Here is a 16,235-nt window from a genome sequence, read left to right on the forward strand (position 1 = left end):
ATTCTAGAGTATCAATATTCGTAACATACTGCGGGTTCCATTGATGTGCACCTCAGATACTTGAAACCTATGCCAACGTACACTGAGAATGCTAAAACATCTACCATTCATTAACTTGCGTGACCCAGACAAAATAAGAATCCTACAGTTTCCTTATAACTAAGACAATTACGAGATCACCAATTCTATATACTCAAACAGATGGATTAAAATAAAAAAGCAGGTTATATATACCTCAGTTCTTTCGTCACACATCATATTAATGGCAACAACCTCATTAATATTCGCTCCTACCATCCCCTCTACCATACTAGCGACGGCCATATAATCTACATCTTCATCATTGTCTGTCATCCTCTTCTTATTAGATTTCCACTGCTCCAGCTGAAGTTTATAATGTGCTTGAAGTTTATAATGTGCTTGAAGTATAGATTTCCACTGCTCCAGCTGAACCATGGCAGCAACCACCATTTCCTTATCACCAGCAGCCACAACAGCTCATCTTCGATTTCTTCTCATCTCTGTTTCATAATTCCACCACCATCATTCTTCAGATCCATCCTCAACACCAGCGGACTCATTCATTTCTCGAATTGATAGAAAATCCCTAACTTTTTCTTCAAGAGCACCAACACAAACCCTCAATTTCTCCAGATCCCCATTCCAGTTCATCCAAAACTCCACAACTGAATTCAACAGAAGCTAGCAGAACCCATCTTCACATCTTCTCAATCTAACTCAACTCTGAGTTTCAATTTCTGAATCAACCCCAGGCGAGATGCAGATCCAATTTCTTGCAATCTCAGATTCAACCCATCTTGAATCTTACCAAAGTCCATCATCTCTATCTTACCCTTTTCTCATCTCCCAATTCTCGATCTATTTCTCGATCAACATCAACGATATTTACTCTCAATTTCAGGTGATAAAACAGCGGCAACTGCTGCTTCTTCTTTTCTCAGTTTTAGGGAAATGAATAAGAGAAAACGTCTCTCGAATTCTTCATCTCTCGAATCAACGCCGTTCTTCTGGTGCAGTTCCATTGTTGCTGATGGTGATGATGGTGGTGGGAGAAGGAGACAAAAGAAAGAAGAAATCAGAGAAGAAGAAGAAAAGGTCGAAGGGTATGTTTGGATTTTTTAAAAGTAACAAAAACTAAATTTACGCATTATTATTTGGCTTGGGGTTTTTGTCCCAGTTTTATTTGAAACTGTTTTTATTTGGTAGAAATAATATGACCGGTTTTTTCTTATCACTAATTTATTCACCTAGGGGTTTTGTCACTAGTTTTGATTTAAAATTGACAAATGCTATCCCGCATCGTTTGCGGGTAGCTATTCCGCTCAAGCGGGCTTTTTTATCGTTAGATGATTAAATCAACGGTTAGATTCGAATTCATGAAAAGACCCACCACTTTCAGGAAAGGACCCACCATTTTTCTTAAAGGATTCAAGGTTGTTACATCTGGGTTTTAACGTGATCTAACGATAAAAAAACCGCTTGAACGAAATTGCTCTTTAAAATTTTGCCATGGGTGTAATATTCCGTCTCTATCATCCAAAAACCAAATAATTCCGGTGCACCATCCAGATAGAAAAGATAATTATCTTAACGTAAATTAGTCAAAGAATACCCGGGATGCACATCCGTGAATTTGACTATTTTAATGATACAAAATTGGAAACTCAGATTCTTTTATGTAAAATAGGAATTTAATATTCTTATTTGTAATTATTAGTATATCACAGGAATTAGACTATTTTAAGAACGGGCACCTAGCTCAGCTGATCATCCCCGTTTCCCAAAGTTTCATGCGTTTTAGGAGGTTCCAGATTCGAGTTTCCAATGGATAATATTGCAGGAATTAATATGGAAGGTAGTGTTAGCTTGTCTCCTTGTGACATAATCTCAGTCCCCTTCCGCTTCGACTCCCTTGACTAGGTTATTCATGAGACTCGCTGGTAGGTTAGCATAACAATCTGTTTAATTATTATAGTAGTATGTCGCCGGAGCTTAGCTCCAACTAGTTTTTTGTAATACTCGTTATCATTAATAAAAATAAATTAAAAATATAAAATATAAATTTAGTAGATTAAATTTCTATTTGTAATCATCAGTACATAATTCAAAAGGCTTCCACATATATATTAATTTTATGAAAATCGAATCATTTGACCAAATACAACCCTTGAATGGTCTTTTGACTGCACTATGCCCTCCAATCACACCACGCCAAATAGACCCTTAATGATTTGGGAAATAAAAGCATCGCACTGCCTTTTATGAATGTCACCATGTGAATGTCCAGTTCTTGAGTTTTCTGTTCTCCATTTCAACTTAGAAGTCTTCAACAGCGTTGCCTACTGACTAGTGTCACTGCTTCAAATATGTTAGTGTTGTTTTTCTGGTCATTGGTACATTTGAGTTGGGCTTTGGCAGTGCTTTATTTTGCTGGATCAATGCTTTTATGATAAAGAACTTGATTTTTCTGGCAACTTCTAGCAATGCCATGTCAGGGTTCAAAGCCATCTATGCACGCTAATTAATCTTGCGGAAATAATCTAGCTAACAAGAAATACTTGATCTCTCGAATTGTTCCATGAACCTCCCTACGATTTAGAATAAGAAGAAGAGAAGGAGAACCATACATATGCAAGCGATAAACAAAAGAAAATAAGTAAAGTAATCACATATTTAACGTGGTTCAACAATATACATGATGTGTGTAAATTGTCTACATCCGCCAAACGGCTAGACCTCTTTATTTATTATAGAATCAAATGAGAATTACATAAAACTCTCACAAATACTCTATAAGATCCAAAGTAGTGTCTTCGCCCATACAAGATAATATTTACCACATTATCAACCACAACGAGATCATCTTCTCTGCCCACCCTCACATAGATTATTCTTTGACGCCTTCAGCTCAACACCAATAATCTAACCCAACACTACCAAGATGATCTTCTCTTGAAAAAGATGTCTTACCAACATCTTCATATGAATACTCCATGGTGACATATCTTCCAACATCGATAAGCATTTCATAAGCACCATAATGATATATTAATTATACCATTAATGGTCTCTCATATCCACCGAAAAGATAGGATGAATTCCTTACATCTCTAAGGAGAATTTCCTTGAGAACTCCATTGTTAAAACTCATAGCCTAGACCTCCTTTTATAGGAACAACGTTACTTATCTTACAAGAGTTGGGTTTCCTTAACTTAGCTATTAAGGTCCTAGAATTTAGGATTAAGTAAACAATTAATAATTATCCAAAAAAACTCTTAATTATAAACCTAATTAATTGTCGACCAAATTTGGAGTTTTTCCAAACCCTAACTCTTAACCGACTAAAACAAGTTTGTCCTAACCAGAAGAGAGCCAAAACTTAAATGTCACTAACTCAAAACTTAACAAACGAACCTGTCGGTGATTGTACATCATATAATCACTTGTTATGCAACATCTTGAGATACACCTTACTCTTCCATGTTCATGCTCCACATTGATTGGAACCATTCCAGGTGTATAGCATGCCATCTCTATTAGACCATACACAATCATTGTCCATATGCTACCAATCGAACTTATTTACAGTCATTATGGGCAATTGAGCTTTTGATGTACCTTCAAGCTTGCTTCGCATATGGATAGCTTTATCTTGTCCTGTCTTGCTTGATGAGTGCCAAATATTGTATATATTTATCCCTTTTTGTTGGCATTTAACTCATCTTTTATGCATTAATTCTACATTGTATCCCATATTCTGTATTTTCATTGTTTTCAAGAATAAATATTTTTATTAATTAATTTTGCATTTTTAGGTAATAAATAAAGTCTGGATGACTTGCGGAGCAAAAAGAGCAGAAAAGTAGTGAAAAGCCGGGAGAAATCACGCAAGGAAGCCGCGAAGAATGGTGCGCACAACCTCATTTTCTACACACAAAAACGCCTCCGTTCTCAGCCATCAGATCAGTTCGCAGAAGCATCCGATGGTCGCTCCTTCATAGAGCTTCAAAATCTGAAGTCTCTGCCAAGCACCACAGCGCTGAAATTCCAAGCCTTCAGATTAGATGGTAGTTGAATCCAACGGTTTCTCCCTTGCTGTTCATCAAAGTTTGATATCTCCGCCTTACACTACAGCACCTAACCTAATCTAGCACCGTTCGTTTCGTTGTATCCCTTCATCCGACGGTCGCTCCTCGCTTGCCTCCGCATCACCGTCCGATCTACCTACCAGCTCCACATCTCACGGCTTAGTCTCGCTAAACATCAAAAATCGCTGCACCCGCCTCACACCCGAGCAACCTAACCCTATACCCATCGCCAAACACTCCCCTCCTTCTTTCCATCGACTTCTTCCTTCCTTCTCCTCTGCAACTGCTCCACCACCATCACCCTGCAACAGCCATCTCTACCACCTAACCGCCACCAAATTATCTAACCACCACAGCCCACTCTCACCACCTAACTCGTATGATGATTTTCAATCATCTTCATCAATTCCACACGCCACTGAGGTCGAGTGATTTTGATGAAAGTGATTGCATGTCTTCAAATAACGACAGCAAGGCTATGGAGAGGTAGAGGAGTACAAATGGAAGCATGGGTCGAGAAGAATTGGGAGTTATCACATCAAATTAGGTAAAAAAATCAACCCTAGGTCTGTAAAGTTAGGGTTTTTAATTTAGGGTTCATAGGTTTTTTTTTGTATAAATTGAACACAAGGGTGTCGAATAGAGGGTGTTCTTGGACTAGCCAAGTTACCAATTAGGTTTAATTTTAGTTTGTAAAATTTTAATTTCAAAATCAATTTAGGGTTTATGTTTCAATTTAATTTTCAATTTCAATTTCACTGCATATGTTAAGGTGCTGTGCTCCTGTTTAATCATGTATTTGTTTTACTCTTAATATCCTGTTTTGATGTTCATGTTTGTTGTGCAAGCCCCTGTTAATGTGCATGTTTGAATTTCCTGTTTTAATCTTCATGTTAGTGCCATGTTTAGTTCCATGTAATGTTAATATATCTGTTTTGTGATACATGTGAAGTGATGGAATGCTAGGCTAGAAGCCTTTGAAGCACTGAATTGATTGAGTAATGGAAGAAATCAGTGCTCATAGCAAGCTGATTATCTTGCCATTCCATTTTTGTATGCTTAGGGTGCATTGTGTTGATTGAGTAGTGGGGAGAAACTAGTGCTCACTAGTGACAATGAGCAAGCTAGTTCTCTTCCCACTCTAGATGAATGCCTTAGCCTTGCTCTGTTAGCTTCACCATCTCCCTTGCCCTTGGCTTAGGCCTTGGTTCATTTTGCATTGTTCTCTGCTTGTTTAGTCATTGTCTTGTAAATTTTCTCCATTGTCTTTCCTGTTAACTGCCTTTGTTCTTCATTGCCTTGTTTTGCCCTGTTGTTGCCTCTCTTGCACTTGCCTTGCACTGCTGCTGTGCACTTGCCTTGCACTGCTGCTGTGCACTTGCCTTGCTGCATTGCACTGTTTTCTTCCCCTGCTGCTACTTCTTCTCCTGTTGCTGCCACTCCACTTCTCCTGCCAGGCCCAGCCTTGTTAGCTGCTACTGCTCCAAACTCAACCAAAGGCCCAGAAATAGGTTCAGAACAAGAAAAGGCCTAGCTCCCAAAAGCCCAAAACAAGGTTTAAGACCTAAAGCCCATAGTCCACATTTCTGAGCCCAAGCTCAGTTCAATCCATTTCAAAATCATTCAAAGGCCCAAAACAGTTCTCATTATTACAAACAAACTCAAAGGCCCAAAGCACAATCATAACCCATTGGTTACCAAAATCCATTGGTACCCAAAGCCCAACAATAGCAAATTTAGAACCCAAAATAGCTAGAACACTTCAAACACACCCAGTCTCTGTGGATCGACCCGTACTTGCACGAGCTACAACCGACGACCGTGCACTTGCGGTATTACTGTAGGCCCGCGTTCATTGCGCTTAATTTTATACATATCTCCGGGCCTACCAAGTTTTTGGCCGGGGATAATTTTTAGGACCTTTTAGAAGCCTACCAAGTTTTTGGCGCCGTTGCCGGGGATTGGTGCTGTGTTTTTCTTGTGTTTTTCTTAGCTATTTTGCATTTCACTGCATAGCATTTGCATCTGCATCTGTTTCACTTCATTTGCTGTTGGACCTGCTGTTCTGAACCTGTTTTTTCTCTGCTGGGACGCCACCAAGGAAAAGAACCAAAACCCAACTGGGTTTTTGCAACAATATCAGAGCAGCTGGGCTGTGCTTAAAAGGTAACCCATTTAAGAGAACCCGAATTGTGGGCTTCCAATTTTTTTAATTGTGGGCATGTAATATTAAAGCCAATTTTTGGGCTTCTCTTATTTTCTGTTGGGTTTGTAATAATTTATTTGTGGGCTTGTTGTTTAATTTGTGGGCTTGTATTTAATTTCTGTGAGCTTGTTTAATTTGGGCTTGTATTTTGTATTCTGGGTTTTTAAACCCAGCTGAGCTTGTAACCGATCACGCTAGTTGAACTCGTTAGTGGGCCGAGTACCCAAATTTTAGGCCGAGATTTTGGACTCAGTTCCACCAAAAGTTTGTCAACCAAGCGGAGCCAAAGCAGACACAAAACAAACAGTGGGCTTGCTCCCATACAAAAACCAAATTTTATTTTCTTTTTTAAAAAAAAAAAAAAAAAAAAAAAAAAAAAAAACCAAAATTTTCTTTTGTTCCCAATTTTAAACCAAATTTTCTTTTTCTTTTATATCCCATCAAAACCAAAATTTTCCCATAAAAAACCAAATTTTTTTTAAAAAAAAAAAAAAACCCATTAAAACCAAATAGTGGGCTTTATGTCATTTCAAAATGGGCCAACCTCGTGCTCTCCATGAATACATGTATCCGTCAATAAAAATTCCATTATCATGTATTGTATTACCTCAAACCAATAACCCTTTTAAAATAAATGCAAGCATGATACAAATACTTCCTATATTTCGAGGGTTCGATTCTGAGAACCCCTATACTCATGTAAGAGAGTTTGAACAAATTTGTCGGACTATGCAACCTGATCATATGTCCGAAGACTCTCTGAAATTGCGTTTGTTTACATTTTCTTTAAAGGAAAGGGCCAAAACATGGTTTTACGGTTTAAGACCACAATCAATCAACACTTGGGACCAACTCACAGATCTATTTTTCGAAAAATTCTTTCCACATCATAGGACCATCGCTATTCGTCAAAGTATCAATTGTTTTGTCCAATTGGATGAGGAAACTGTTTTTCACTATTTTGAACGTTTTAATGAATTGTTGAGTGAATGTCCGCACCATGGAATTGAGAAGTGGAGACTTGTCGTCATCCTCTATGAGGGACTAGACTTTAAATCTCGAACCATGGTTGAGGCTATGTGTAATGGTGAGTTTATTGATAAATCTGTGGATGATGCATGGAATTTTTTAGCCGAGATTGCAGAGAAAACCCATCAATGGGAATCCGTTAGGGAAACAGGAACAACACCACATGATATGAGTCACCCCCATGAATTAGAGTTTTATTCTTGTAATAGCTCCGACCTTAGGATTGAAAATTATCCTAGATTGCAAAATCCCTATCATGATGATGATGATGATTATGATGTTATGTTAGAAGAACATGTCTATACTGAAAATGTTATGGAACCTTTGGGTTCAAATACATTAGGCTTCTCTGCCCCGACCTTAATGCATGATATTTCTTCTAGTATTCCATGTGATGTTTCCCCTGATGTGCCGATACATAAGAATAAATCTGTTGATGATGTTGATAATTCTGATTGTGATCTTGCCAATTTGACTGATGATTGTGAGCATGATGTGACATGTGTAGATGAGTTAGAAGATTTTGATTTGATTGATAATGATATGCCTATTCTTCTACCTAAGTCACAATCTGATGGCCTTCCACCCAACCTAGATTTGGTTTGTACCAATATTGTAAAACCAATTTTTCTGAAAATTCCTAACCTAGGTTTGGAACTGTGTGCTTCCCAAGTCCTCTTGGACTATTTTGCTTCCAAATATAATATATTTGAGGAACCACAGTTGGAAATTGCATGTTTGCCCGTCCCTAGCACAGTTCATTTCGAGCTAGACCTCGTACATGATGAACCCCCAAAACTGCGAGATTTTGTTTTCAAAATTATATCTTCTGTAAAATCCAGGTTTGGGGGTAGCTCATTTTGTTTCACAGCTTCACTTGCATGCCTACCATATTATTATTGTGTGAAGCTGTTGAAACCTCTACACTTCGTCTTTTGGGTTGATCCTCAACTCTTTAGATTGTTAGTGTATGGTGAATTTTTGTATATAATCCAGTAGATAAAATTTCTTAAAAACCCTTTTGTTCCTTTTGTATATATTTTGCTAATCCAATATGATCTCGGCTGAAATATGTTGAATTTTTTTTTCCTTGAATAACGGAGTTTTAATTCTGCTTTCGCCGAAATCGGGTATTCTCTCTCCTTTTACTCTACTCAGCATGTCCCTTTCCATATGTTGCATTTTAATTCTTTCCATATTTTGAAACATTGAGGACAATGTTTAGTTTAGGTTTGGGGGTGAAAAGTAGATACCACGATAATATGCCATAATTGAAAACAAACTCCTTCTTTTTGAAAAAAAAATTGAAAAATCAAAATAAAAAATTAAAAAATCATAAAAATGGAGCTCATTTACCTTGAAATGTTGACTCTTGTGCAAATATGTATTATTATTAGGAGTCTTAGTCTAGATATTTAGGCACCCTGATTCTAGCACAATTCACATTGTGATAAGAAATTTGCACGCGCACGATCTACCAATACATGTATGGCCTCGATCTTCAAGGTGTTTGATAGGAAGTTACGATTGCCAATCACTTTAGAATACTGAACGAAACTTGACTAGCTTGTTCTTTGGTTGGTTGGGATAGAAGGTGGAGGTTACATTAAGAAAGACAACCATCGAATTTAACTGGGTGCATCAAAAAGGGCTACCTCTTGCAAAGTGTCATGTAATCTTTTGTTTCCTTTTGTATATGTATCAAAAATGTTTCCTTATCTTGAAAAAAAAAAAAAAAATCAGAAAAATACAAAAAAATCAAGTATTTATCAATTCCATCATCTCTTGTTCCAAAAATAAAAAGAGAGTAGTCAATGTAAATAAGAGTCATGTAAAGAGTCATTTTGTTGTTTCATTGTAATAAGCAAGGAGGGTGTATGCCATTGATGTACAACGCGAGTAATTGTGGAATACCTCCAACTCATTCACAATTCTCGTAAAGTCCGGACAGCTAGCTAGATTTCGACCTCAGTTCTTAGCCTGAGAAACTATCTCTTGGTGATTAGTAGTCATAACTTCAGATCTTTCTTTACACATGTGTAGATACACTTTACACTCTTATCACATGTCCTTTTTTGTTATCAGTGCTAGGATTGTGCCTTCGATAGCTAGATTGACATCTCCATTTTGCTGTGAGCTAAACTGTTTTGCACATGTCACATTTGATGGAATCTGAGCTTATATTTTGACCTAGAACTTTGTAGGTACGTTCTAAGCAAACCTTCACGAGACTTCAACTCGTCCACTTGGGACACTTAGTGGTTTAAAAGGCTTAGTGCATACGCTAAATGCATTCGAGAGACCAGCGACAGTAGTATAGTTAGGATTTCCTTAGTTTTGTTTTACTTAAGGACAAGTAAAATTCAGGTTTGGGGGTATTTGATGAGTGCCAAATATTGTATATATTTATCCCTTTTTGTTGGCATTTAACTCATCTTTTATGCATTAATTCTACATTGTATCCCATATTCTGTATTTTCATTGTTTTCAAGAATAAATATTTTTATTAATTAATTTTGCATTTTTAGGTAATAAATAAAGTCTGGATGACTTGCGGAGCAAAAAGAGCAGAAAAGTAGTGAAAAGCCGGGAGAAATCACGCAAGGAAGCCGCGAAGAATGGTGCGCACAACCTCATTTTCTACACACAAAAACGCCTCCGTTCTCAGCCATCAGATCAGTTCGCAGAAGCATCCGATGGTCGCTCCTTCATAGAGCTTCAAAATCTGAAGTCTCTGCCAAGCACCACAGCGCTGAAATTCCAAGCCTTCAGATTAGATGGTAGTTGAATCCAACGGTTGCTCCCTTGCTGTTCATCAAAGTTTGATATCTCCGCCTTACACTAAAGCACCTAACCTAATCTAGCACCGTTCGTTTCGTTGTATCCCTTCATCCGACGGTCGCTCCTCGCTTGCCTCCGCATCACCGTCCGATCTACCTACCAGCTCCACATCTCACGGCTTAGTCTCGCTAAACATCAAAAATCGCTGCACCCGCCTCACACCCGAGCAACCTAACCCTATACCCATCGCCAAACACTCCCCTCCTTCTTTCCATCGACTTCTTCCTTCCTTCTCCTCTGCAACTGCTCCACCACCATCACCCTGCAACAGCCATCTCTACCACCTAACCGCCACCAAATTATCTAACCACCACAGCCCACTCTCACCACCTAACTCGTATGATGATTTTCAATCATCTTCATCAATTCCACACGCCACTGAGGTCGAGTGATTTTGATGAAAGTGATTGCATGTCTTCAAATAACGACAGCAAGGCTATGGAGAGGTAGAGGAGTACAAATGGAAGCATGGGTCGAGAAGAATTGGGAGTTATCACATCAAATTAGGTAAAAAAATCAAACCCTAGGTCTGTAAAGTTAGGGTTTTTAATTTAGGGTTCATAGGTTTTTTTTTTTGTATAAATTGAACACAAGGGTGTCGAATAGAGGGTGTTCTTGGACTAGCCAAGTTACCAATTAGGTTTAATTTTAGTTTGTAAAATTTTAATTTCAAAATCAATTTAGGGTTTATGTTTCAATTTAATTTTCAATTTCAATTTCACTGCATATGTTAAGGTGCTGTGCTCCTGTTTAATCATGTATTTGTTTTACTCTTAATATCCTGTTTTGATGTTCATGTTTGTTGTGCAAGCCCCTGTTAATGTGCATGTTTGAATTTCCTGTTTTAATCTTCATGTTAGTGCCATGTTTAGTTCCATGTAATGTTAATATATCTGTTTTTTGATACATGTGAAGTGATGGAATGCTAGGCTAGAAGCCTTTGAAGCACTGAATTGATTGAGTAATGGAAGAAATCAGTGCTCATAGCAAGCTGATTATCTTGCCATTCCATTTTTGTATGCTTAGGGTGCATTGTGTTGATTGAGTAGTGGGGAGAAACTAGTGCTCACTAGTGACAATGAGCAAGCTAGTTCTCTTCCCACTCTAGATGAATGCCTTAGCCTTGCTCTGTTAGCTTCACCATCTCCCTTGCCCTTGGCTTAGGCCTTGGTTCATTTTGCATTGTTCTCTGCTTGTTTAGTCATTGTCTTGTAAATTTTCTCCATTGTCTTTCCTGTTAACTGCCTTTGTTCTTCATTGCCTTGTTTTGCCCTGTTGTTGCCTCTCTTGCACTTGCCTTGCACTGCTGCTGTGCACTTGCCTTGCACTGCTGCTGTGCACTTGCCTTGCTGCATTGCACTGCTGCATTGCACTGTTTTCTTCCCCTGCTGCTACTTCTTCTCCTGTTGCTGCCACTCCACTTCTCCTGCCAGGCCCAGCCTTGTTAGCTGCTACTGCTCCAAACTCAACCAAAGGCCCAGAAATAGGTTCAGAACAAGAAAAGGCCTAGCTCCCAAAAGCCCAAAACAAGGTTTAAGACCTAAAGCCCATAGTCCACATTTCTGAGCCCAAGCTCAGTTCAATCCATTTCAAAATCATTCAAAGGCCCAAAACAGTTCTCATCATTACAAACAAACTCAAAGGCCCAAAGCACAATCATAACCCATTGGTTACCAAAATCCATTGGTACCCAAAGCCCAACAATAGCAAATTTAGAACCCAAAATAGCTAGAACACTTCAAACACACCCAGTCTCTGTGGATCGACCCGTACTTGCACGAGCTACAACCGACGACCGTGCACTTGCGGTATTACTATAGGCCCGCGTTCATTGCGCTTAATTTTATACATATCTCCGGGCCTACCAAGTTTTTGGCCGGGGATAATTTTTAGGACCTTTTAGAAGCCTACCATTGCTCCACCTAAGAAAATATACCGCTCTACTTAATCCACTAGCTACATTTTGCGCATCGTATCCTATGAGGGATTATATCCATAACCATTCGATCAATAAACGAAACTACCATAGTTCCCACAGTGCGTCTTCCTAAGCATTACCTTAACAACCCGTAGTCTTTATCTTCGTCTCTAAACTCCAACTGAGTTAGTTTCTTATTTACAAAACTGGTCACACAATTGATGTTTTCCATGAGCATCTCGCCTCTAAAGAGAGTTAACGAGATAATTTCCGTTAATTTTTAATAACACAACCTTTCATGCAACTTCCAAGAAACTAACCATCTTGTATGTATCAATGTATATTCAACATGGCTCTAACTGTGCAGCAAATGCAACCAATCTACGGGTAATTTCTACTGCGTGCCAATCTCGAGCTCATCTCCATGAATCTTTCTTTACCTAGCCTATCTCTGATTGGATCATGATTAATTCTACGACCATATATCACCAATTGAGTTCTACTCATCCATGAAAGCTCATCATATCTTCGATGACTATATACATACCAAAATAAATGTCCAACTTCAAAGACAATTTGATAGTTGACACACCAAACTTCTCACGATTTCAGCAACCTCAACGGGCTTTGAAAAAAATTGTTAATATATTCTTTTACCAATTTATTAACAAGCATGTAGTTTCGAATTCATGACAGTCAAACCATAACACAAGTCAGACTCGGATATAATTGTGACTAATGCCGAAGAATTCACTATTACCCTCGTAAGAATGCATAATGTCACACATTCTGTCTTCTACATATCTCTTTCACAATCCTGCTCAAAACGTACACCAACATCGCGAAATTTGATAATCAATCCTTCATACAATGACCCAATCACACACAACCATAATCTGAAACCTTTGGAAACTTCCTCAAGCTCCAAGAAATTCAATACCTTGTTGTGTTTATCTTCTCATGCTATGTAGAGAAAATAACTTGACGTAAACTTAATCGTTGCTGAATTGAACTTGTCAAAATAAATCTCTACCTTCATCGCTACAAGCTCAGTCACTATTGAAATAAATTTCAATAATTGTAGCATACAATAAAACCCCCATATATTATCATTGCTATAATGCAACTCTCTCCAATAGAAAGTCTCACATTGACCATCAGTAAATAAAATAGCCAATGGATAATAAAGGTTGACGGAAACACACGCCGAAATTGTAACGCTCTCAAATTCATAATGTTAGAGCACTTCTCGTTCGAACTCGCATGTGTTGCTATCTCAAGCATTTTGTCAATTTTAGTGATCAAAAATATAAGTCTTAATTTCTAGTCTACTTATAGATGTCTCGGACTAGGATAATTTTGTGTAATTGGGCATTAGACTTCACGGTTCATCATTGAATACGAAGAACTACTAAGGAGATCTCGTGGATCTTCATTAAAAAAAGGTATGTGGAGACTAAAACTCATCTATCACTTGGAAAGTATATTTCTATTTTATCTCCTATCTTTGAGACATAAGTCATTTTACGATAGTTTTCGTTCATACACATTTGAGACTTCGAGCTGAGATTAACTCACTTATATATTTATCAAATATGTGTTGGTAAGCTTTCGCTTCAAACAAGTTCATCTTGATCACGTGAAAATGTCCAAGTAACATATTACATGATTTGTGTGAGACAATCATTTGACGTAGACTTGGAATGTTTAGTTATGGTTATTTCAATATCTTGAAAATCGCTTTGATGACGATAGTTTGTGAATAAAAACTATTATAACATCCTCTAAGAAAGTTTCAATTATTGGAATGAGAGTTTAGTATGCTTAACATTACTTGGATATAAACATAGAGTGTTCGCACATTTGTGTATAATTCCAAACCGGGAACCTAAAGTATGTATACTTGTATGTATACAAAACGGTTGATGAAGATTGGGTAAGTATGCGTACCTGTATGCATACTGACGGAATATTTACATCCGTGAATTTCTGCTGAGTTTGGTTTTCAAAACCAACTTAATCTGGTTACCTAAGTAGAATACCCGTATGCATACTGACGGAGAAGTTCACGTCCGTGAATTTCTGATGAGTTTGGAAACCAAAACAAACTCAATCCGGTGAATAAAGTATGCATACCCATTTGCATACTTTGTGTGGTTATATCACTAAAATCGCTGGTTCATGAACACAAACATTTATTAAATAAGAATGCAATGTTTGCAAACCATGGCTAATAATGTTCATGAATCAAATCGATTTTGTTTCAATTATGTCTTGTATATACTTCTATAAGATCTAAGCAATTGAACAACTCTCCTACTAGTTCACTTGAAGTCATTTAAACTAGTTATGGTGATTAAGATGAATAAGGTTTTGTTGATGGTGGTTTTTAGTTTAGGGCCAAAATCGTAAAACTGTACATCTGACATGACGTCACTATGACCATTAGCATATTTATTGAATCAATCAGCATGCCTACGTAAGAATTATCGGGGTACCCTTTTTTTTACATGGGTCATGTTCCACGGCAGAACCCTTAACACTGACTGACATCATCTATTCCAAACCTTAATTCCCATGCTACCACGCCAAGGTATGACAACCACGCCAGCCGTACCACTGTTCCAGTGGCATACCATGCCAGCCACGTCACCGCGCCAAGGCATGCCAACCATGCCATCCGCACCACTGTGCCAATGGAAAACCATGCCATCCACGTCACCGCGCCAAGGCATGCCAACCGCACCACTGTGCCAATGGAAAACCATGCCAGCCACATCTCCGCTTCAAGGCATGCAAACCATGCCAGCCGCACCACTGCGCCAATGGCATGCCATGCCAGCCGCACCTCCGTGCCAAGGCATGCCAACCGCACCACTGCGCCAATGACATGCCATGCCATCCGCACCTCCGCTCCAAGGCATGCCAACCATGGCAGCCGCACCACTGCGCCAATGACATGCCATGCCAGCCGCACCTCCACGCCAAGGCATGCCGACCATGCCACATGTGCCAATGTCATGCCGCGCCATCCACCTTGCCGCGCCTAAGCCATGCCATGCCGGCCTTCTCTTCGTGGCTACCAAAACGAAGGCGTGCGATGATCAACGACCACCCTTCCATCTTGTATGCAAATATTAGTCGTCCAAGGTCGCCAAACAACGCATGGTAACCTTTGGCCCAATGCCAAAACCCTAGTTTGGCCGCGCCTAAACCACGCCAAGGCATGCCGACCATGCCACATGTGCCAATGGCATGCCGCGCCAAAGCCATGCCATGCCGGCCTTCCATTCACGGCTGCCAAACCGAAGGCGTTCGACAATCAACGGCCACCCTTCCATCTTAGATGCAAATCTTAGCCGTCCAAGGTCACCAACCAACGCATGGTAACCTTTGGCTGAACGCCAAAACCCTAGTTTGGCCGCGCCTAAACCACGCCAAGGCATGCCGACCATGCCACATGTTCCAATGGCATGTCGCGCCATCCACCTTGCCGCGCCTAAGCCATGCCATGCCGGCCTTCCCTTCACGGCTGCCAAAACGAAGGCGTGCGACAATCAACAGCCACCCTTCCATATTAGATGCAAATCTCAGCCGTCTAAGGTCACCAACCAACACATGGTGACATTTGGCCCAACGCCAAAACCATAGTTTTGGTCACGCCCACACCGCGCCAAGGCATGCCGGCCATGCCACATGTGCCAATGGCATGCCAGCCACCTTACCGCACCATACCATGCTGGCCTTCCTCATGCGGTTACCAAAACAAAGGCTTGCGACGATCAACGACCATCCTTCCATCTAAGATGCAAATCTTAGTCGTCCAAGGTCGCCAACCAACGCATGGTAACCTTTGGCCCAAAACCCTAGTTTTGGTCACGCCCAAAACCCTAGTTTTGGTCACGCCCAAACCGCGCCAAGGCATGCCGGGCATGCCACATGTGCCAATGGCATGCCAACCGCCTTGTCGCGCCATACCATGCCGACCTTCCCTATGTGGTTACCAAAACAAAGGCTGGCGACGATCAACGATCATCCTTCCATCTAAGATGCAAATCTTAGCCGTCCAAGGTCGCCAAACAACGCATGGTAACCTTTGGCCCAACGCCAAAACCTTTGTTTTGGCCACGC

Source organism: Papaver somniferum, chromosome 3 (assembly GCF_003573695.1).
Source record: "Papaver somniferum cultivar HN1 chromosome 3, ASM357369v1, whole genome shotgun sequence".
Classification (NCBI taxonomy): domain Eukaryota; kingdom Viridiplantae; phylum Streptophyta; class Magnoliopsida; order Ranunculales; family Papaveraceae; genus Papaver; species Papaver somniferum.